At 38.6% G+C, this 24,158-nt stretch overlaps 1 protein-coding gene across 1 annotated transcript in view; it reads right to left on the reverse strand.

Annotated features, from left to right (window-relative positions):
• KTN1 (kinectin 1) overlaps positions 1–23,498 on the reverse strand; it is a 110,780-nt gene extending 87,282 nt beyond the window's left edge. Inside the window, 1 exon segment of the mRNA XM_044918208.1 lies at positions 23,368–23,498. The gene's annotated coding sequence lies outside the window, so the exon portion shown is untranslated.
• Between the last annotated feature and the right edge of the window lie 660 nt (positions 23,499–24,158).

Consider the following 24,158-nt stretch of genomic DNA (forward strand, 5'->3'; position numbering starts at 1 on the left):
AGCTGCCTTAAAAAATTAGGCATGGGCCAGGAAGTACGAAAACCAGTATTCTCATTTAGTGTTAATTTGATTATAAATAGTGCAATCTCCTTAGAGAGAAATTTGGAAAAATCATACAGTATAAAAATAGTGAATACTCTTCGACAGAGAAAACTCCTTCTCTAGAAAAACTACTAGATATCCATATTCTATAGATACAATCACACAAGTACGAAGATACACCCAAGAGTGTTCACTTAGCAATGTAACTCTGTAAAAACTAAAAAGAACTGTATGTCCAGCATTAGGGAAATGACTAAATAAGCCTGTAGTAGAGTTTCACATGTAATATGGTAAGATATTAAGAGAAATACTGTACATAAATCAAACACACAAAGTAAGTTGCAGGTGGTATCGAGAGAAAATTACCTTTTACTTGACAGAGTCATGCTCATACATGCTTAGAAAACTCCTAGGACACATCAGAAACCATTAACTCTATGGTAATTTCTGGGTACTTTTCTTGATAACTTTTTGCTTTTTATCCTCCAGAATGTTTACATTTTCCCATCATGCACACATTACTTTTATAACATAATTTATGTTTTTAAATTGAGTTAAATTATGACTTAAAAACCAAATTGAGGAATCCATGTCTAGCATTATGAGCAAAAATTCTTCCAAATAAATATAACAAAAATTGTTTTGCTCTAAAACAGGCAATTCTTCTGGTACTCAAGGGAAATCCTAAGGAAGGGGGAAAATCAAATAGGAAATGAAAGTGTTAATGGCCATTTGAGGCAAAGACAGAAAACACTGAGCTGCAGTTGGGTAAGTGGAAGTGAGATAGGTATTAAAACTGAGACTTTCAAGGGTTCCACAGTCAGCAAAGGCTAAATTAAGAGGAAGAAATTCCCATATTTACACAAGGAAAAGAGAAAGTTTGTCCCACTTTTCCTACCATTCAAAAGCGAACAAAGTTCATAAAGATTTTATAACCATGGGTTCTGAGATTTGCATCCACAGTCTCTGCCAGCCCAGCACACTCCCACCCCTTCACAATCAAAAATAACACAAAAATGGTGCCAAGGTCCTGAAATCCTCTGGAAAAAAATTCCTTCTACCCAGTCAAGCCTGAACAGTACAGTATTTACACTCCTGCTGAAGGTGAACTTACAAACAGGGATTATATCTCCAAGAATTCCAAATAGAATAATGTAAGTATAAAAAAAAACAAACTTTCATTTGGTAGAAGCATAAAAGAAATCACATACAAGAAAAAGAATTAAAAACTCCTAACAAAGACCACAGAGATTAGAAAGAACTGAAGAAATTGTGTGTGAGCATCCTTACATACATACACATACAGACACACAGACTTTTAAAACTAAATAGACTGATAATGGTAACTAAAGAATTATAAAACAGAAAGATCTGATCAAAACTGACAATGCAGCACAAAAGAATACACTAGAGAAAACATGAAAGAAAAACTAACAGACACGAAGGAAAGAATGAGAAAAGGTCCAGAAGGTCAAACGGGAATTCAAGGAGAGAAAAGAACCAAGGAATGTAGTATCTGATGAGATAATAACTGAGAATTTTCAAAAACTATTGAAAGATAAGAACCTTCCAATTCTAGAAGGGCAATAAAATCTAAACAGAATAAACATATTTAAATATAGACATAGGAAAACAATATAACAAAAGATGCAATGGTCTTAAATCTGTAAAGAAATTAAATTAGACTTACATATTACTCAGCAACAGAAGCCAAAGAATAATGGATTAAAATCTTCATAGAAAAAATTACCATTAACACAAAATTCCAGATCCAGCTAAACAATGGAATATCTAGTTTTCAGAAGCAGAAAAAACTGTCAGCTATGTGTACAAACAAAACCGACTGCTAATGTTAGCAAACAATTAAAAATACTTGATATGAAATTTAATAATCCAAAATGTAGTTTTTGAAATGATCAATATTTCCTATCAGAATATGACTGAGAATATTACAAAACTCTTTCATTACATTAGGGATTACAGCTGACCTTTTTCCTAATAAACTTCTTAGGAAGCCAGGGAGAAAATGCTAGCAAACAAGTTTCTCTTTCTGGCCCCTCAAAGTGTTCAGTGCTTCCAAATACAAAACCATATAAAATTAAAACAAAACTATACAGTATTTTACAACCAAGTGCACCAAACAGTAAAAGCCTGATTATTTTTTCTAAGACAATATAATCTATTCTTCAGTCTACATTTCAATTTCTATACTTCCACAGTCTGTATTTCAATTTTTTAATGTCACTCCACAAATTCCTACCTCTTCTGCTTAAGAGAAAGTAAAGATATAAAGTCTACACAAACAGCAAAATTGTGAATAGCAAAATCTTACACATATCCAAACTGCAAACATATAAACTGATGGAACTAAAAAAGGGCAAGGCAACTACTTATATGTTTTCATTTTCATATTTTTCTGGAACATCACTTACATAATTATTAACCTAAACTGAAGTTAAACAATCTTTAAAAAATTAAGAATATTTTCCCATTCCCATTCACTGAACTGAAGCAGCATTTGCTTTTACATTCACAATCTTAGTCACCTTTCTCTGAAACTGTACCTTGAGAACTACAGTTTAAAAAAACATTCACTTAAGATTTCTACTTACTTACTACAAGGTTTACTTTATACTACTGAAAGTTTAACACACCAAATGAGTGACATTCCTACTGATCTGTGCGTTCTCTCCCACCTACTGTTTGTAAGCCCAACATGGTGTTCAACGCATAGCACTGTCAAACAGTAAATGACTAAAAGGCAACCAGCATAAATCTGGAAAGAAAAGGTTTACTTCATGACACAAATAATTTCAAAACAAATAATTTTATACAGGTAGTCCTTATGAGTCCCTCCCTTTGGATTTTCTTTCAAAATAAACCTTCATAAATATAATACACATTAATCCTGTGTTCACTAGTACTCTGAAAAACAAAAATCAAGGACCTTTTATGACAATATGGACTTCATTATAATGTTCTTGAAGCTACAAAGGAATATATAACAGAAAGCTAAAAATTAAAAAGTCCAGCTAAAACTACCATAAACTGGAAGTGCAACTTTTACATTTTAACAAATATTTAAACCTACAACAGCCAAAAAAAAGCCCAAGTTTTGTTTTTGGTTTTTGTTTTGTTTTGTTTTGCTGTTGATGCTATTCTTTGACTCCCAATAAACAGCCTACACAAAAAACAGTGAGAAAAGTTACCTTACTAAGAACAATCTCCAAGAAAAAGTCAAGTCTCTGAGATTTCACCAACTGAATTTCCACACTCAAAGTTGCTTTCTAAGTTATCTAGTTAACATAATCGAAGCTTTGAATACAGTGAACCTTCAAAATTGTGATTACCAAGACTTCCTTCCAGACAAGAGAAATATTTAAGAACTTCAAAAGGTGATCAGATATCAGAAATCAGGTATCAGAAATCTAAAATACAGCCACAAGAAAACAATCCCATTCATAATAGCACCAGAAACACTACTCAATAAACATAACCAGGAATTGAAAAATGTGTACACTGAAAGGTGTAAGACAATGAAAGAATTTAAAAAGATACAGATAAACACAAAGATATCTATTGTTAAAATGTCCATACTGGGGGCGCCTGGGTGGCTCAGTAGGTTAGTTAAGTGTCTGCCTTCAGCTCAGGTCATGATCCTAAGGGTCCTGGGATCAAACTGCATAGGGCTCCTTGCTCAGTAGGGAGCCTGCTTTTCCCTCTCCCTCTGCCTGCTGCTCTCCCTGCTTGTGCGCACTCTCTCTCAAATAAATAAAATCTTTTAAAAATTTTTTTTAAAAAGTCCATACTGCCCTAAGCCTTACAGCTATAGATTAAATGCAATCTCTATCAAAATTCTAATGGCACATCTTATAAAACAGAAAAAAACAATCCTAAATTTCATATGGAACCACAAAAGACCCTAAATAGCCAAAGCAATCTTGAGAGAGAACAAAGCTGGAGGAATCATACTTCCTGAATTCAAACTATACTCCAAAGCTACAGTAATCAAAACAGTGTGGTAGTAGAATAAAAACAGACACATGAAGCAATGGAACAGAATCAAGAGTCCAGATATGAGCTCACACATATCTGGTCACCTAATAGTTGACAAGGGAGCTAAGAATATTCAATCATGAAAAGATGGTCTCTTCAATAAATAGTGCAGAGAAAACTGAATATTCACATGTAAAAGAATGAAACTGAACCCCTATATTACAACACTCACAAAAATTAATTCAAAATGAATTAAAGATTTAAATGTAAAACTCCTAGAAAAAAAACATAAGGACAAAGCTCCTTGACATTGGTGTTGACAGTGATATTTGGATAGGACACCAAAAGCACAAGCAACCAACGCAAAGCCCACATCAAACTAAAAAACTTCTGCACAGCAAAAGAAACCATCAGCAAAATGAAAAAGCAACCTACAGGGACAAAAATATTTGTAAACTACATATCAAGTAAGGGGTTAATATCCAAATTTTATAACAACTCAATAGCACAAAAAACAAAAAAACAAAACAATGACAAAAAAATGATTTAAAAAATGGGCAAAGGATCTGAATGGACATTTTTCCAAAGAAGATACAAATGGCCAACAGATACATGAAAAGGTGGCTCAATATCACTACGCATTAGGAAAATGAAAATCAAAACCACAACGGTGTATCACCTTACACCTGTCAGGATGGCTATTATCAAAAAGACCAGATAACAAGTGCTGGCAAGGACATGAAAAGAATACTTGGTGCACTGTTGGTGGGAATGTAAACTGGTACAGCCACTGTGGAAAATACAGAGGTTCCTCGAACACTTCTGGGTGTATATCCAATGGAAATGAAATCACTACCTCAAAGAGATATCTGCACTGCCATGTTCATTGCTGCTTTATTTACAATAGCCAAGATATGGAAACAACCTAAATGTCTGCTGACAGATGAATGGATAAAGAAAATGTACACACCACACACACACACAGAGGAATATTATTCAGCCATAAAACATAAGGAAATCCTACCATTTGCAACAACATGGATGGACCTTGAGGGCATTACGCTAAGTGAAATAAGGGAGACAAAGAAAGACAAATACTATTAACATCTCACCTATATGTGGAATCTTAAAAAAAAAAAAATCCAAACTCGAAGACACAGAAAGTAGATTGGTGTTTACAAAGAGAGGGCGGGAGAATTGGTGAAGATGGTCAAAGGGTAGAAGCTTCCAAGTTGGAGATCTAATATACAACATGGTGACGAGAGTTAACAATACTCTATTACAGGGGTGCCCGGGTGGCTCAGTTGGTTAAGCGACTGCCTTTGGCTCAGGTCATGGTCCTGGGGTCCCGGGATCGAGTCCCGCATCGGGCTCCCTGCTTGGCGGGGAGTCTGCTTCTCCCTCTGACCCTCCTCCCTCTCATGCTGTCTGTCTCTCATTCTCTCTGTCTCAAATAAATAAATAAAATCTTTGAAAAAAAAAAAAAAAACAATACTCTATTACATACTTGAAAGTTGCTAACACAGTAAATCTTAAAAGTTCTCATCACACACACACAAAAAAACTATATGAGGTGATGGATATGTTTACTAACCTTATTGTGGTAACCATTTGACAAAATATACATATATCCAATCATTACACTGTACATCTTAAATTTACATAACATGATGTCAATTACATCTCCATAATGCTGGAAAAAGTAAAATCTAGCCACAAGAAGAGACTCCTATCCTATGGCTATCCTGTTCTGTAGACTGTGCTTAGAAACCATGTTTACACAACAACCATGCAAAGATAGATACTGCCTTCAAAAGACAGTACACAGCTGCCACAATCCTACATTTCAAGATCCATGAAAGATTTGTTTTATTAGAAGATGCCTGAAGAGTTTTAAAAAAAAAAAAAAAGTAAAAGCTGTCATGTACTGAAAATAGCAGGAAGTAGTGAAACTAAAATTGGTAAATTCATTGTGGATAAATCCAGACAATATCACTAAAAAATTTACATGTATAAAAAGTCATTCACTATAAACAAGTCATTCCAATGCCCCTCTTTTTTTTTATATACACAAAATGCTTACTAAATCAGGAAAACCCAATACACATTATAGAATGTCTGATTTTAGCAGAACAGTTGATAAAGTAGACAAGCTACCCTTGGAGACAAAATAGGTAAATACTGAACATGGCTGAATAGTAGTATAAATCAGTTAAATGTTAAAAGGTTAAATGATCATATCGCAAAGTTGCCAATTAATGGTTTAGAAAGTGTCTTAAGAGTCAAAAGAGTCTGTTCTTTGTCTGAACTTACTAACATTATAATCAATTTCTTGGATAATAAGACTTGCCAGTTTATAATGATGTGAACATAAGAGTATCTCAAAAGAGGAAAACAAAGGATAAACCAACTAAATAATATTTCATAAAAGATTTTTAGGGATGCCTGGGTGGCTCAGTTGGTTAAGCGTCTGACTCTTGATTTCCGCTCAGGTCATGACCTCACCGTGGTGAGGATGGTCCAGCCAGCATCAGGCTCCATGCTCAGCAGGGGGCCTGCTTGAGAGTCTCTCTCCCCCCCTGCCCCCCCCCCCCCCGCTCGCTTGCTCTCTAAAATAAATAAATCTTAATTTAAAAAAAGAAAAAAAGACTTTTTATCCTTTGCCACCAAACACTTTCAGTTCCTTTTCTAACAATGGTTTTTCTTTCTTTTTTTTTTTTTTTGGTATTAGTGATTGTTCACCTAAAACACACACAAGGGGCGCCTGGGTGGCTCAGTCGTTAAGCATCTGCCTTCGGCTCAGGTCATGATCTCAGGGTCCTGGGATCGAGCCCCGCATCGGGCTCCCTGCTCCGCGGGAAGCCTGCTTCTCCCTCTCCCCCCTGCTTGTGTTCTCTCTCTCGCTGTCTCTCTCTCTCTCAAATAAATAAATAAAATCTTTAAAATAAATAAATAAATAAAACACACACAAAATATTTTATAATGAAATTTTAACAGTATGATTTCAGCTAAAGACACACTCAAAAACTTATTCAACATAATGGTTTCCAGTTATATATAGGTATCCATGTAGTACACACAACTGGATGAACCCAGAACATTCTGCTTTGTATACATATCAAGAGGAATGCAGAGCTATCATCTCCTACAATTCTTCAGTCTCTTCTGCCTGTGTTCTATTTCCACAGTTTAAAGGACTTCTGTTTGGCCTTTCTTCCCCCAAAGGTGCTTATCTGTGCCATAATTTGACTTTTAAGTGCAGATAAAATGCAAGATAACCCTTGTTAAGTGTCTGCCTTCAGCTCAGGTCATGATCTCAGGGTCCTGAGATCAAGCCCGGCACAGGGCTCCCTGCTCAGCGGGAAGCCTGCTTCTCCCTCTCCCTCTGCCTGCTTGTGTTCCCTCTCTCCGGTCTCTGTCAAATAGATAAATAAAATCTTAAAAAAAAAAAAAAAAAATGCAAGATAACCTTGAGCATCAAAAAGGCTGATATGAGTGAAGAAAATGGTACAAAAAGAATAAACTTTCCAAAGAGTAAACACCCCACCAACCACCACCACCAAGTTTTCTCTTCCACTTTTGGCAAGTACAAATACTTTTATCAATTACACTTTACATTCAAAGTATATTTATTTTCAAATTGTTTACATTTACATACACTCATCTTCATTGCTAAATTATTTTCTTATGTGTGAAGTTGGTCAGTTGCAATAGAAAACAGCATAATTTCCCATTAAAATTAATGGAGGGGCGCCTAGGTGGCTCAGTCGGTTAAGTGTCTACCTTCGGCTCAGGTCATGATCCTGGGTCCTGGGATCAAGTCCTGCAATAGGCTCTCTGCTCTCCCTCTCCCGCTCCCCAACACCCCTCTCCGGCTCTGCCTCTGCCCACCACTTGTGCTCTCTCTCTCTCAAATAAAATCTTTAAAAAAAAATTTAATTAATGGAAATATGTTTTCATGTAATGGCTTTTTGCTTATCAGCAGCAGGGTTTTCAAGAATGAATTCAAGACATTAAAGGATACATACATTTGATTCTGAGTTTGAGGCAACAAACAAGAGTTAAGACAGCAAGGGATACCAGTTCTACCTTGAAAAGAAAAAATTATAGAGCCTCGGACTAACAAAGGATACCTACACTCCAAAATAGACTAAAGCAGCATAGGACGAGTGATATCAACTAGCAGGAACAAGAATCACACACTTCAAGGCTTATGGATTTTAACTGATTGCAATCATAACAAATTAGTGTAATACTAAAATCAGATTTGTTCTATAGAGTTGAAAAACACCCAACAAGATTAAAAAAAGGCAGAGTTGCACAAAGGAAGAGAACAGATAACAGAACTAGAGCAGTCAGGATACTGTGAACTGAGCATCAAAAAAACAAATTAGGGGCGCCTGGGTGGCTCAGTTGGTTAAGCGACTGCCTTCAGCTCAGGTCATGATCCTGGAGTCCCGGGATCAAGTCCCGCGTCAGGCTCCCTGCTCAGCAGGGAGTCTGCTTCTCCCTCTGACCCTATCCCCTCTTGTGTTCCCTCTCTCATTCTCTCGCTCTCACTCTCAAATAAATAAATAAAATCTTTAAAAAAAAAAAAAAACAACAAATTAGGATCATAATAGGTAAAAATGAAGATGAAGACTTCCAATAAGGATGGTTCTATTCCAAACATTTAAAATGATAGGTAAAACATAAAAAGAGATTAACAAAGATATGGCTGAACTCAAAACTAAAATAACCTCTACCTGAATCAGAAACAGTAAAAATCCAAAACAGTAACCAATACCTAAATGCAGTATAGGAAAGAAAGAATGGAGATGATGTCCAGATACTGGCTCTACAGTAGGCAAAAAGTCAGAAATTCACCTCCTACAGGTAACAGCAACAGAAATGAATCAGATTCACTACTTGACACCAAGGGGTAGGAATGGGAATAGAATTTGCACAGGTTGTGGGGACAGGGAGGAGGAGAAAGTGGGAAGGAGAGGAGAGGAAGAGAAAGGAGATGAAAAATAATCAGGCTGCAAACCTATTACCTAGAGTTACAGCTTTATAAAAGCTCTGAACCTGGAGAGGAAAGAGGACAAAACATCCAGTCTTACAGCAAATTTTAAATTAACAACTCCTTAGTATCAAGTATGAAGCCAGTATTCACATCAATCCAACTGCTTTGTAAATATCTTTTCAGTTATTCTTTGTTGACTGATTCATTTATCATCTTGGTTTCTTTTTATTATTCAGTTTAGCATTCTTAGAATTTGGGGTTGGAAAAACCCGTTGGTCCTGTAGGGATTCCCAGTATGAATTCTGTTGATGGCATCTTCATAGTATTTAACAAGTTTTTTGTCCTTTTATTTCCTATAAATTGGTAAATTTAAAGGCTACATCAGGGGGCACTTGGGTGGCGCAGTTGGTTAAGTGACCGACTCTTGGCTTCAGCTCAAGTCCTGATCTCAGGGTCATGAGATCGAGCCCCGCATCAGGCTCTGTGCTCAGCGTGAGTCTGATTAAGTTTCTCTCTCTCTCTCTCTGCTCCTTCTCTTCTCTGCTCTATCTCAAATAAATAGATCTTTAAAAAAAAATCATCAGATTCAGGATTATGACTTATGACTATGGCACAGATAGCATGGCATACTTCTAAAAGTATGTATCTAATGTCCAGATGTCTCCCCCTTTGTAGTGACAATAGCAGCTACTGGTGATCTTTGCCTAAACATTATTAAGAGATACAAAATGGCGGTATTCTATTATTCTTTCTTGACTAGGTAAAATACATCTACAGAAATTTCTCTCCTGATCTACTTGGTTACCCTGAGACACAAATCATATGAGTAGGACAAATGTTTATTTTTCTTTATTCACTAGTTGTCAAAATAATAAACTGGTCCAACAGCAACTAATTAAAGGGTTTTTTTTTTTTAATGTTTTAGTATCTTGAATTCACAGGTTAAACATCTGATTGGTCTCAATTCATTAATTACTATCTATTGATGTTCAAATTCCCCCCTTTTTGGCCAATGGGATATTATTCAGGATGGCTCCTGGGTTGTTTTGACACTACCCTCACAGTTTTGGTCCTCTCTATTACTTCGGAAATGTTCTAGGCTGTGGCAAACAGACTCTAGAGTGGTCCCCTGGCCCCTGCCTCATGGTGTTCTCACCCTTGTGCAATCTCCTCCTATTAAGTGTGAGTGAGACCTGTGACTTGCTTCTAATCAATAAAGTAGGGCAAAGGTGACAGGATCTAAGTGATTACATATACATGGTTACATTACCTAAGACCGTAACCCATGTTACTAGGACATGCTTTCTCTCCCTCAATGGCTTTGAAGAAGCAAGCTGCCATGTTGTAAGCTGCATATGGAGAGGGCCATATGGCAAGGAGGTAAGAAGGGCGTCCTAGACAACAACCACAAGAAACTGAGGCTTTCACTTGAGCAACCTTCAAGGATCCGAAAGCTACCAACAACCACATGAACTTGTAAGCAGCTCTTCCCCCAGCTAAGCTTCAGATGGGGCCCCAGCCTTGGTCAACACGGTAATAGCAGCTCTGTTAAACACTGTAAACCCAGTTAAGCAGAGGACCCAGTTAAGCAAACTCCTGACCCACAGAAACCATAGTATAATACATGTGTGTTGTTTCTAACCTTGCAGTAATATTGTAACACAGAAATTAATCATTAGTTTGTAGGTTCGTCTCATACAATTCCCGTCTTAGAAAATGCCCATTCTAAGCACTAGCTTACTTTTATTGTGAAAGGTATTTAAAGACCACATTATAGGCACCAGGAGTGTTTTTTTGCTACTGGGTTGATCATTGTTTCTAGGTCTTTTGGGCTAGAAAATGCATACATTTTAAATAAGCTAAATTATGGCATGACTCATACAAATTTAGTACTATGGGATTTTTACTTAATTTCACTGACCTTAACACTACATCAGTTTTCAACAATGCTAAAAATCTCAGTTTTCAGTAATACCAACGTAATCACTCATTTCATTTAGCCCGCAATGCACACATTACTCAGTACTGGAATAACAATGTACACATTACTACCAAAATTATGATAATAGTTGAAGATTTGTTTTCCTTTTTTGCCATTCCTCCTCCGCTCTCTTCCTAGGGTATATTCTAATTGGGATATACAGTCAAGCTACCATGTTTTAAAGTCACGTGGCATAGGTCACGCTGGTGTCCACCAAGTGAATACAAGTAAAATTCAGTGGTTTCATTTTACTTTTGATTCTTAGGGATTTTTAAATTTTTGTTTAATAATTATGTAAAATATTTAAATGGCTCCAAAGTCAAATCTTCACAAAAAGGAAAATTCAAAGCACAGATTATACCCTGTGCTTTTTCTACACTATGCTTCTCTCCCCCATAAGTAGCCATCATTTTTCAGACTTCATTCTACTTTTAATAAGAGCAATATATAGGGGCGCCTGGGTGGCTCAGTCGTTAAGCATCTGCCTTCGGCTCAGGTCATGATCCCAGGGTCCTGGGATCAAGCTTCACTCGGCGGGAAGCCTGCTTCTCCCTCTCCCATTCCCCCTGCTTGTGTTCCCTCCCTCACTGTGTCTCGTTCAAATAAATAAAATCTTTAAAAAAATTAAATTAAAAAAAAAATAAGAGCAATACATGTAATCATCTCCTTAGCACATGGCTGCATATTAAAAACACCTACCCACTTTGTGTTTTTGGGGTTTTTGTTTATTTGTTTTCACTGTGTCTAGAGGCACCGTGGGCCTGGTAGAAATTAAATAACTTGAACGAGGGGCACAAGGGGTTAGCACTGATGGAAAAAAGTTTTAAAAAATCTCCACTCAAAATAAGCCTAACAAACCAAAAATGGAAGAAATGATGGGGGGGGCAGTAATAAAAAAATTAATTAACACCAAATGATATTAGTTTTACAAAATAGTCTTCACAAAGATTTTTAAATTTGAACATACTGAAGATGTCAGAGAGATAAGAGACTCCTTTTTTAAAGTAGCAAAAAGATTATAGAATAATCAGAAAAATAATCAAAAACAGAAAGAACTGAAATAGGTCTATATGAAAAAGCAACTCCAAATCTAAGAAATGAAAACTGTAGACTCAACCGACAAAATAAAGTCTGAGTAGAGTAGTATTGGTAAACTGCTACATAGTACTGAAATCTAGTATGAGGCATAGAAAAATAGAGAAAAAAACTGAAAGAACAATTAAGATACAAAGACCCCAACTTTCTCTTTCAAAAGAGAAATGAAAATAATAGAAGTCATATTTAAAGAGCTAAGAATTTTCCTAACTTGAAGATCAGATTCCTCACAGTGTATGTATTCTCTTAGTACTAGTTGGGATACACAGAAGTTTGTCCACACAATGCACTGTGCTGAAATTGCAAAATATCAAGCACAAAGAGCTGCTACTTAAGGAAGTAATTAACCAGACTGCTTCACAACAAATGTCCTTAAGGAAACCACATGCAAACACTGGCATCACTAAAATGTTTACAGATCTCTTATAAAGTCACATGGAATGAATGGAGACTTCAAAGTTAGCTATACCTTAAACTTTATCCATACTTTAACATTCTTACATAATTATTTTCTTATGACTCTATAAAAGCAAGCTGTGGACAGTGCATAAAAACTAGTAACTCGGGCGCCTGGGTGTCTCAGTCGTTAAGCGTCTGCCTTCGGCTCAGGTCATGATCCCAGAGTCCTGGGATCGAGCCCTGCACCGGGCTTCCTGCTTGGTGGGAAGCCTGCTTCTCCCTCTCCTACTCCCCCCTGCTTGTGTTCCCTCGCTCTCTCTCTGTCAAATAAATAAATAAAATCTTTAAAAAAAAACAAAAAACTAGTAACTCAAAGACTTATTTCAAAGCATCTAGTAAATTCACACATTTTAGCCTTAAAAAACAAGCAAATACTAAGCAGTAAAATTTTAGGGAAAAGAAAACAGGAGCATAAAAGAGAAAAAACAAAAGTCAATTCCAGGCAAAGAATTGTGAAAGGCAACATAAAAGAACACCTAAGAATATCTTTAGAACCTTGAAGTAGGGAAGGATAACTTAAGATGCAAAGTATAAATCATAAAAGGAAAATACGGATAAATTCAATTAAACTACAATTTTTAACTTTTACTAAGACAATATATAAGACAAACACACACACAAAAAAAGAAGCCACAAAATGGGAGAAGGCATTTGTGATACTAATCAGCAAAGAATACTCAAAACATATACAGAACTCCTCTTACTCAAAAAGAAAAACAACCCAACAGAAAAATAAACAACCATTCCAGAGAAAAGGGGAAAAAATGGCCAGCACCATTAGAAAAGATGTTTCCTCTCAGAAAGCAGAAATGCAAACCTACAAGGTATCATTTCATTAGGGTATCTTACTTTAGTATTCGCCATTTATCAAGTATAGGCAAGAATGTGAGCCATCACATGTATATATTAATGAGGGGAATAAACTGGTACAACTACACTGGAAAACGTTTTGGCACTACCTAATAAAGCTGAAAATGTACCCCTCCTACAATTCAGCAATCCCACTCCTAGTGTGAACAGAAGCTCCAAAACAATATGCTCAAACTGCGAATCTTAGCTCATTAGTGGGTAGCAAAAATCAACTTAGTGGGTCTTAATCACTATTCTTATTTTTAATGAAATGGACTAGCACCACATAGGTATTTTTTTTGAACAAATTTTTTTGGTTATAGATGTGGCACATGTGATAATGTACTGAGTCTCATAATGTAAAATTTATTACGGTAAGTAGTAACAAAAATGTTTTTTAAAACACTATCCTGGAGACACTTATGTATGCAAGTGTACCAACAGACCTATGCAGGGTGCTCACAGCATCATTTTTTATAATAGCAAAAGAAAAGTGGAAATAACCTAAATGCCTATGAACAGGTAATAAAGTGAAAAATATTCATACAACGAAATTCCATTCAGCAGTGAAAGTGAATGAATTAGAGCTATATATAACATGGTGAAAGACTATCAGGACCATAAAGCTGAGGGTAAAAAGTTGCAAATAAACTCATACAGAAGGATCTCATTTATAAAGTTCAAAACAAAACAGAAAGTTCAAAAACAAACAGAAAAAAATATTTTAGGTATATAAATATATGTGGCAAAACTACAAGAAAAGCAAATATAATGGTTACTTCTGGCGGGGAAGAGCACATAAAGAAATTAAATGTTAGGATAATGTTCTTGAACTGGGGATTAGGTACAAGGCTGTTCACTATATCCTTACTCTTTATCTTACATATATCTTTTTTTTTTTTTTTTAAGATTTTTTTTTTTTTTTTTTTTTTATTTGACAGAGAAAGACACAGCGCGAGAGGGAACACAAACGGGGAGTGGGAGAGGGAGAAGCAGACTCCCCGCCGAGCAGGGAGCCCGATGCGGGACTCGATCCCGGGACTCCAGGATCATGACCTGAGCCGAAGGCAGTCGCTTAACCAACTGAGCCACCCAGGCGCCCCTATCTTACATATATCTTATATACTATTTTTATGTACTTAATTTTAAAAGAAAAAAATTTTAAATAAAGTTGAATGAAAGGTACACAGGTATTTGGTACAAGGGTATTTCTTTTATATTTAATCTTTAAATTGTACACATTCTATATTCTCTTGTACACATGAATCATTCAGTATTTGTTTTATCTGAGAGAGAGAGAGCCCGCACAAGTAGGGGGAGTGGTAGAGAAGGGGGGTAGAAAGAAGCAGACTCCTTGCTGAGCAGGGAGCCAGATACGGGGCTCAAAACCAGAACCCTGGGATCATGACCCGAGCTGAAGGCAGACACTCAACTGACTGAACCACCCAGGAGCCCCTCAATATTTGTTTCAACTTTCAATAAAATAAAAAGATGACAAGTACAAAAAGGTAAACGTAAATTTAGAACTAATGAGCAAACAGGCATATACTTCCCCGCTTCTTAAATTTATACAATATAATTATGACAGTGCTGAATACCTATAGAAAGTTATACTTTGAAACAAATTCCGCCCCCAAAAATAAAAGCAAATACTTCAAAATCTAAAATAAGAAATTTCTAAAACCTTTACCAAAAATACCCAGGATTTTCTTGACCTAGCACAAAGCTACCTTAAGAAATCAGATAAAGTAACTCAAAGTAATAACTAAAACTCCTTACACAAAAAGTAGTGTGTTATTTTAGGGGCACCTGGCTGGCTCAGTCGGTGAAGTGATTGACTCTTTAATCTCGGGGTTGTGAGTTCAAGCCCCACGTTGGGTGTAGAGATTACTAAATAAATAAATAAATAAATAAAATCTTTTTAAAAAGTAGTATGTTTTTTAAATGCTGCTGGGACGTTTTGCTTAAATAAAATTGAAAGAATATGGAATATAATTATTCAATTTATGCCAGATAAATAATGCTAGACAAGCAGACAAGAATTAAGCCTTGCTCATTTTACATTTATTTTATATTTATAAAGTATTTCTTTTCTCCCCTACCCCTATCAGACAAGGTAAATGCATGGGTTATATTTTACATAATTCCAAGGCTAATCTTAAATGTGTATTTTACTTGAAAAGTGCTCCAAAAATTTCAAGTTCAGAAAGACTTTGTTCAGGTTAAAACTAAATGCAATTTTTTGGGCCCTCCCCCACCCCCAACCACCAAAGGAACAAAAGAACTAAGTCACTTTTACAAAGGATCCAATTTAAACTTAAAATTACAGTTAACATCTAGGTCAAACTGAAAGTGATTTAAGAAATTACTCCCATTCATCAGAACAGTGTACCAACCACAAGTATTATACACCAGAGTATCTGAAACTGTACCCAGAAATGAAGAGTACCAAATGATATGACAAGCTTGAGAAATTCGCATCACAGAAATCGTAACCGTCAGTCAACCTCAGACATTGTTATGAAAACTGTAAAAGAATTATAGAGCAAATTTCAAATAAACATGACTTCCCAATAAACTAAGTAAGTACAGGTCAGAAGCAACATAAATGAATTCAACCTGTGTGTGGATATTAAAAATGTAAGGAAATATTTTAAATGTTCAGCAACACAGCATTCAGAACACTTGGGAGCTTTCAATGTACAGCTTAGCTTGTTCAAGTTTATTTCAAAGACTAGATCTAAACACATGTAATCACTAAATTATGTACACATTTTACTCAGTACACTTACACTACTGATGAACAAAGTTAACTGGTACTATGCACAGATAAATTTTCGTGTATTTAATACACGAATTCCGAAATTCGTGTATTAAATAGCTTTCCATTCTGCTCCCAAGAGTAACCCTGAAACCCTTATTCTGGAAGTCTCATTTTACATGGCATTTCATGTAAATCAACTAGCCTTGCTAACAGAGAAGACTGGCACAAATGATAAGCAGAAGGCTCAGTTGAGTCCTAATCATGTTCAGTTAAGCAACTCATTCATTCATTGAAATGAACACCACCTACCAGAGATACAGTTCAGTGGTAAACAAGACAAAGTTGCCACTTCATAGTGCTTATATTCTTATAGGTGAGGCAGCTATCAAGCAATATAAAGAAGCATATACTATGATAGGTAGTAGTAACTGATCAATGAAGAAAAATAAGGCTAGGACAAAGAATATTTTAGGCAGGGTGATAACGGTTAGCCTTTCTGATACAGCCACTGAGCGATGCCTAGAAGATCACATGGCAGTAACTCATAATACACATTCACAGGAATTGAAACTGAAAAAACTTCTTAAAATCTAGAAAGATCATAGTCTACCTATTTGCTACATAAAACATTTCATAGCATTTGATTTTAAGTTTTTACTATTTTCTCCACTCAAAAAATTTCAAGTTCTCAAATTTAAGTCACCAATGTTAAGAGCCAATCCTCTAACTCTGGGAGAAAAAAATCTGTATAACATTAATGTAGCTTTCTAACACCTAATAGAAAATTGCACATGGACAGTGCCTTATTTTTATTATTTTTTTTAAGTAATCTCTACACCCAACGTGGGGCTTGAACTCATGTCCCCAAGATCAAGAATGGCACACTCCACCAACTGGGCCATCCAGGCACCCCTTTATTTATTGTTTGTTTATAAAAAGCATACTTAAAAAAACAGCTCAATGAGTGAGGATGGACTCTAGATAGTCAGAATGCCTCAGTTCACATTCAGGTTCCTCCTCTTACTTGCTGCTCTTTGACAAATTATTTAACCTGTCTCCCTAGTTTCCACCAAATAGTACCTATCTCATAAAACTGTTTGAAAGGATTAAATATGGTACTGTACATAAAGTGTTTACAGAGACTTACAGCAAATAAGCACTCTAATAATTAGCTATCACTTATGTAGCAACTAGTAAGATAATTCAAGCAAGGCAAATGAGCCTTAGGCAGGTTAAGGTTAAGTAAGATAGTTAAGTTCACACATACAGTAAGTGGTACTAACTAGCAAGACCAAACTTAAGCTCTTCAGATTCCCTACCATGCTTTTTCTATTACACCCTACATTATATAAAGTACTGAGAAAAAAAAAACTTGCATAAAATCTTTAAGTTATTAAAGTTTAAGACCTGTAGGTCTCCTAAGTGCTGACTTCCAGCTTATTACACCAGGCCAGACTGTTTCCCTGGCGACTTAAGTGACTCAGGTGCAAAAATAAGTAATAACTGTCCCACATTTTCCAGTGAGAATGCAGCATAACATCAGGTCTCTTGATAGACAATTACTGAAAATCATGTAAGTTCTGATAACTAATCATAACTGTTACTAACCAGTCAAAATAATGAAATGTGGATAATGGACATTTTCCTCCAGTAATGGTAGGCAGCTAGGATCCTATAGCCCCCATGAAACCTATTCAATATGGAAGCTATCTTAAAGGACCTCTCTCACTGGAGTAAATGACATTTCTCCCCTTGGTAAAAATACATGGGCTAGTGTCTACAGAAAGCTAACTGTTTCTGGCGAGCAGTCTACTCTCCTATATACTCATTTATTTCTTTTTTTTTTTTTTGATATACTCATTTATTTCTATAAATTCATTAAACAGAATAAAAACAGAAGCTATTATTTCTATAAAAATGAAGTTATATCCTTTGGAAGGCCTTAATGAATGAATGGAAAATCTAGAATGATTTTTAACTTGGAAAGTTTCCCAGTGCCTATATTTTCATTCCGTTTTAAAGAAACCAATACTAGAAACCATAGGCAATGTTTTTAGGGTATAATTTATAGAAAAGAGATCAGTAACTCCTACTCAAAGACAAGAGATGGATCCAAATAAAAAGACAGACAAAAATAAATGTTTTAAAACAAAACACTTAAGGTACACAGATATTTGAGTTCTTGTTTTAACCAACTTTTTAAGTTACCTAACCAATGGTCCTAATCGCACAGGGAAGGTCCAGAAGATCTCCACAACACTCTAACATCACTACCTCCCAACAAGGGGTTCCCAAAGGCCTCCTGCAACTTTTCTTCTGTTCTCTGTTCCTAGGAAAGAAGCAAACTGAAAACTCCGTATGTTCAAGAATGAGGTATCCATGACAGTAAGAAACTGCAGGATAAGGATTTAATTCACTTATAATGAACAGATATTTAATAAATCTTTATTGAATACATGCCCGAGACCCTTAGGATCCATCAATAAACAAAACAGACAAAAAGTCCTGCCTACACAGAGGTCACATTATAGTGTGTGTTGGGGGCAGAGAGGAGAGACAATGAACACTATCAACAAGGAAATTATATACTATGTTGGAAGGTGGCAAATGCCGTGGAGAAAAGAGAGCAGGATACAAGACTCATTAAGTAGGGGAGTGCAGCTTTATGTTTTTCTTAAGATTCATTTATTTATTTGAGAGAGAAAGGGAGCGGGAGAGAGGGAGAGAGAAGCTCGAGCGGACTCCCCAACTAAGCTTGGAGCCCACTAGGGGCGGCATCACCACCCTGAGATGAGGACCCGAGCCAAAACCAAGAGTTGAACTTTTTTTTAAAGATTTTATTTATTTGACAGAGAGAGAGAGAGCACAAGTAGGCCGAGCAGCAGGCAGAGGGAAAGGGAGAAGCAGGCTCTCCGCTGAGCAGGGAGCCCGATGCGGGGCTTGATTCCAGGACCCAAGATCATGACCTGAGCCGAAGGCAGCCGCTTAACCGACTGAGCCACCCAGGTGCCCCAAGAGTCTTAACCGACTGAGCCACCCAGGCGCCCCAAGGGAATGCAGCTTTAAATAAAGCAGTAAGACAGACCTTTTGAAAAACATTTGAAGGACAAAGATTTGAAGGAGACTAGAGAGTTGGCCATGCTGATATCTTAGGGAAAACGTGATCCAAGGAGGGACAACAGTCATTTAAAGGCCTTCAGACAGCAAGTGGGGCTGGAGAGTAATAAGCAGGGAGCAGAGTAGTAGCTAACTTGCAAGTTAAAGGAGAATGGGAAGAGTAGATTCTGTAAGGCACTGCAGGCCATAGGGACTTTGGCCTTTACTCTGCACAAGAGAAGTCATTACAGTGTTTTGAGAAGTGATAGGATCTGTCTGCTGAGTTGAAAAAGACCACAGGGAGCTAGGGAAGAAGCAGGAAGGCCAATCAGGAGGCTGATCGCAGAAATCTATGCTAAAAGATAAGATGGCTTGGGCCCACCTAGCGAGCAATACAGGTGGTAAGAAGTGACTTGATTCTGGATATATTTCCAAGATAAGATAGAGCCAAGAATGCCAAGTGTTAAAGAAAAAGAGAGAAGTCAGGAATGACTCGAACTTTTCTTTCGCCTGAATGTTGGATGGAGCTGCCATCAAATGAGATGGAGCAGACTGCACCTGAGGCAGTTTTAAAGAGAAAAATGGAAGTTCACTATGACTACTTCACCTACAAGTGGAAATGCAGAACAGGTTGTATAGAGTACAAAAGGAAAGCCTGGGCTGGAGATATAAATATGGAAGCCATCAGCATATAGGTATTTATGACATTGGATGAGATCACCAGGGGAGTATAAAAAGAAAAGTGAACCAAGAACTGAGCATTTCTACTTCAAGAGTAGAGGATGAATCATAAGACAGAAAGAGCAAAGCAATTAGTGAGGAGTGAAACCCAAAAAGCAATGTCCTGGAAGGAGGGGGGAGTATAAACAAATTAATTTAAATTCTACTTAGTATAGGGCGCCTGGGTGGCTCAGTTGGTTAAGCGACTGCCTTCGGCTCAGGTCATGATCCTGGAGTCCCTGGATGGAGTCCCGCATTGGGCTCCCTGCTCGGCAGGGAGCCTGCTTCTCCCTCTGACCCTCCCCCCTCTCATGTGCTCTCTCTCTCTCATTCTCTCTGTCTCAAATAAATAAATAAAATCTTAAAAAAAAAAAAAAAAAAAAAATTCTACTTAGTATACAGATCACTTTGCTGAAACCAGATTTAAGTTGAAAGTTCTTAATCCACTTGTAGTAGTTAAGGTGATACGTAAAATATTAAATCACAACTTTTTCAAAAGGAGTGAACAGTTCTTAAATTCCTAGGAATACTCTATCTCCCACTGGAGTCTCTACTAAAACTAGTCATTTTGCCTATTTTACCCTTTGAACATTAAAACCTAAACTATGGGCGGGAGCGGGGGGGGGGGCCTAAATGGTTTGCACTGCTCTTTCTTTCAAACACCAAAAAATATTTAAACATCAAGTGGGGAACAGCCTAGCATGCAAACAATTATAAATTGTCATTACTTTTCTTTTTCTAGAGCTCAGATACAGCAGGTTAAGTTAATCAAACTCCTCAGTTCATAGTACTTAAGATTTTTCCCGTTTAATTCTGTTTATAGAAAAAGTAGCTTATACTCTTATCTAAACCAATGTTTTCCCTTTGATTTGCACATAAACTACATTTTTAAGATCAGAACATCCAAAATCATGTTCACAAAAACTGAAAGAGAAAGCAATAAAACCCAACTCTATTTATGCATAAGAGTAATCAATGTTATTTATAAAGAACCAGTTACTTGCTTCTAACCTCTAAGTATACTCTGGATTTACCTTCAAAATAATTAAAAACATAAACAGTACAAGAACATGCAGCTTATAAGATGTTATCCTCAAATATTTGAATGTTCCTGCAAAGCATGATCTCTCTACATTTCTTTATTACATATTAGAGGTCAGATCCCTAAAAAACCCAAAATCTTCCCTGGAAACATTAAATTTACTAACAATTTAAATTTTTACAAAGTATTATGAGATCTTTTAGATTAAAATTTTCTTTGCTATACAAAAATTATAATAAACATTCAATTAAAAATACATCTTCCATATCTTTTCAAGTAAAATTCAATTTTTACTTCAATAACAGTAACAATCTAACATGAGTCATTTAGAAGTTAAACCTCAAAAAAGCTTTCACTTCTTAGGCCCTTTAGAAAAGCCATACTGACTTCTATTTAACATCTAATTATTAAAATGTTTTCCCTACTGAAAGTAGATTAAGGCCTACAAACTGGAAGGAGACTTGGGGTGAGACCCAAGAAAACACTTGCATCATCAAGCAGAAGGGACACTGATGCTAAGGGATGATATAGAAAAAACTAAATTGGGAACAAAATCATAAATTCATGGTTCTCCACAAAAAAATGTTGACCCTGAGTCATCAAGAAAAGGTTAAGTAATACTCGATATCCTTTATAACTTTAAAGTGCTTAATACATTTAAGAAAATTTTTCGTTAGGCTTTCTTATATTCCAAGTTTCAGTATGAGTCTCAGAAAGGTAAAGAGAACACCTCATTCTCCAAGCATACCTGACAGATAACTGTTATGACTGCTCATGCTGCAAAATTAGAAAAGTCATTTCTAATTCAATGTTACAGAGGGGAATGAATTTTTCTTAGAACCTACAAACAATAAGCCCAGCTATTTCTTGTTAGATCCTAAGCTAAAGGTAGAGGGGGCAGGTTGTTTATCAGAGAACACAGTAAATATCAAAGTCTATATAGCAATGCCCGTCCACCCCAAATACAAATCAACTCCAGAGTACTCAATGTTGTTCTTGGGAAGATCATCCCAGTCTTGTTAGCAACCGTTTTAGCCAAGCTGGAGACAGTGTTGCCAGTTGCCGGCTAGGCGAGGTAGAGAGAACAAGTGCAACCTAATTTAGCAAGAACTCGAACTTTAAATCAATTCCTACGCAATTCAAAGTGTTTCGTACACACCAAGGTATTTATCTATAGCAGGGTACGGGTGTCTAAAATTTTCAGGACTTTCCACAAAGCATCTCAAAAAACCTCACAACTTTATGAACAGGTAGCTCTTTGGGCAGTGCATATTCACATGTCTGCTAAGGAATCCTTCTCTGATACAGGCCCAAATACGAATTTCGATTCCTCCTTCCTCCCGGGAGAAGGAATGGCTAAAATTAAACAGCCAGCTCTTTCACCTCATCAAGCTGCAGCTGGACGAGGTTAGGTGCCGCTCCCCGCGTGGGGAGCTGCCCGTCTCCCGTGCACACATGCTCCTTCACGACAAACGTGCGGGGCTGCACATCCCACACCAGGTGTCTGATTACCGAACGACTTTTCTAGGCTGCGGGTTTGGTTTTCGGCCGAGCTCCCCAACGCCAAAAATCTCATTGTTGGGAACCGAAAGGGGGAGGGGGAATCACTAAGGAAGACACACCCCTCGGGGAGAGGAAGGGATAACTTCCCCCGTCTCGAGGGCGGTCCACACATTTTTCCAAACTCCCCTCACGCCGCTTTCCCAGCCCCAACCGCCCCCCACCGCGACCCGGGAACACGCACACGGCGGTAGGAGGGGGCACTGGGAAGGGGGCCAGCGCCGGTTCCCTAAGTATCCGGAGGGACAGCGAGAACTGAAATTCCAGCATGGCGTAAGCATGGCCCAGCTCCGGCCCAGGGACGCCGCCGGAGACGGGCTCCCTCTGTCCATCGGCCGAGGAGGCGGTAATCCGCCTTCCTCCTGGGGGCCCTCAGGCCCAGCTAAAAATAGGCGCCTCGGTCACCCCAGGGCCCTCTCCGGCCAACCTCGCACCGGGAGACGTCCCCAGGGTACTCCCCGGCCGCGCTCGCAGGCGTCTCGGCGAAGCCCGGGTCGGGCCCTGGGCGGCGCGGCGAGGCCAAGCCGCCCCTCGGAGCCCGCCCGGCGTGGCGGCCCGGCTCAGACGGGAGCCCTGCCGTGGCGACCCGGCGCCCGAGGCCTAGCCGGCGGGCGGCGACAAGCAGCGGGCGGTGTCCGGGCCCCGGGGCCGCGCCCCCCGTCCGGCGCGGCCCTCCCGCCCGCCCTGGGACACCGCAGCTGGCACAGTCCTCCCCCCACCCCGCGGTCCCCGCGGCCGGCCCGGCGCAGGCTGCTCACCCTTATCCAGCGCAGCCGGGGAAGGAGACCGGGAAGACGAGGCGGCACGGGCACTACAGCCCGGGCCGCCCGCTCCGAGGCGCCGCCGCCGCCGCCGCCGCCGCCGCAGTTGCTCAGGTGCCGTCGCGCCGCCCGGCAGGAAACGGGCGGCTTCGGGGCGGGGCGGCCCCCGGCACGTCCCGGCGTCTGGGCCGGCGGTGCCCGGGGACCGGCCCCTTAAAGGGACAGGCGCCCGCCGCCTCGGCTCCCCCGCGGGCGGGTCCTCGGGCTCCGGTAAGCCCCAGCGTGGGGCTGGCTCGGGATTCCGAGGCTTTCCTCTCGAGGCAACGTCCCGCAGCTAGATGGGAGGTGGGAGGTGGGAGCACAGGGTTTGGCGGCTCAGCGGAATTCCCTTCATTCATTAGCCCTGCTCTCGTTCTCTCTCCCTCTCCCTTCTTTCCCCAAAGCTGGTTTCGTCTTGCGTGGCCCTCCCACTGAAGAACCACCTGGCCCCCCACACTGGATGATTTTTTTTTTAAACCTTAACCAAATGGTACCCGATTTCACCCTGTCTGTCCCAAATTTCTTCCCAGAAAACACTGGAAAACGAAATCTTCCGCTCCTCTGTCTGCAGAGTTTCTCTGAATTCTCCTTCGGGTAACTCCAGCTTCAAGCGGAGAGAGAAATTAAAAACCGACCCAAACAAATTGTGTGCAAATATTATGAAGCTGTTGTGTCTGACAGCTGGTGGCCATTCATTAAGCCGGAGTAAATAACAAGAAGCTGCAGCGGAAAGGAGAGGTTGGCCCGAA

The sequence above is a fragment of the Neomonachus schauinslandi genome, chromosome 9 (genome assembly GCF_002201575.2).
Source record: "Neomonachus schauinslandi chromosome 9, ASM220157v2, whole genome shotgun sequence".
NCBI classification, from domain to species: domain Eukaryota; kingdom Metazoa; phylum Chordata; class Mammalia; order Carnivora; family Phocidae; genus Neomonachus; species Neomonachus schauinslandi.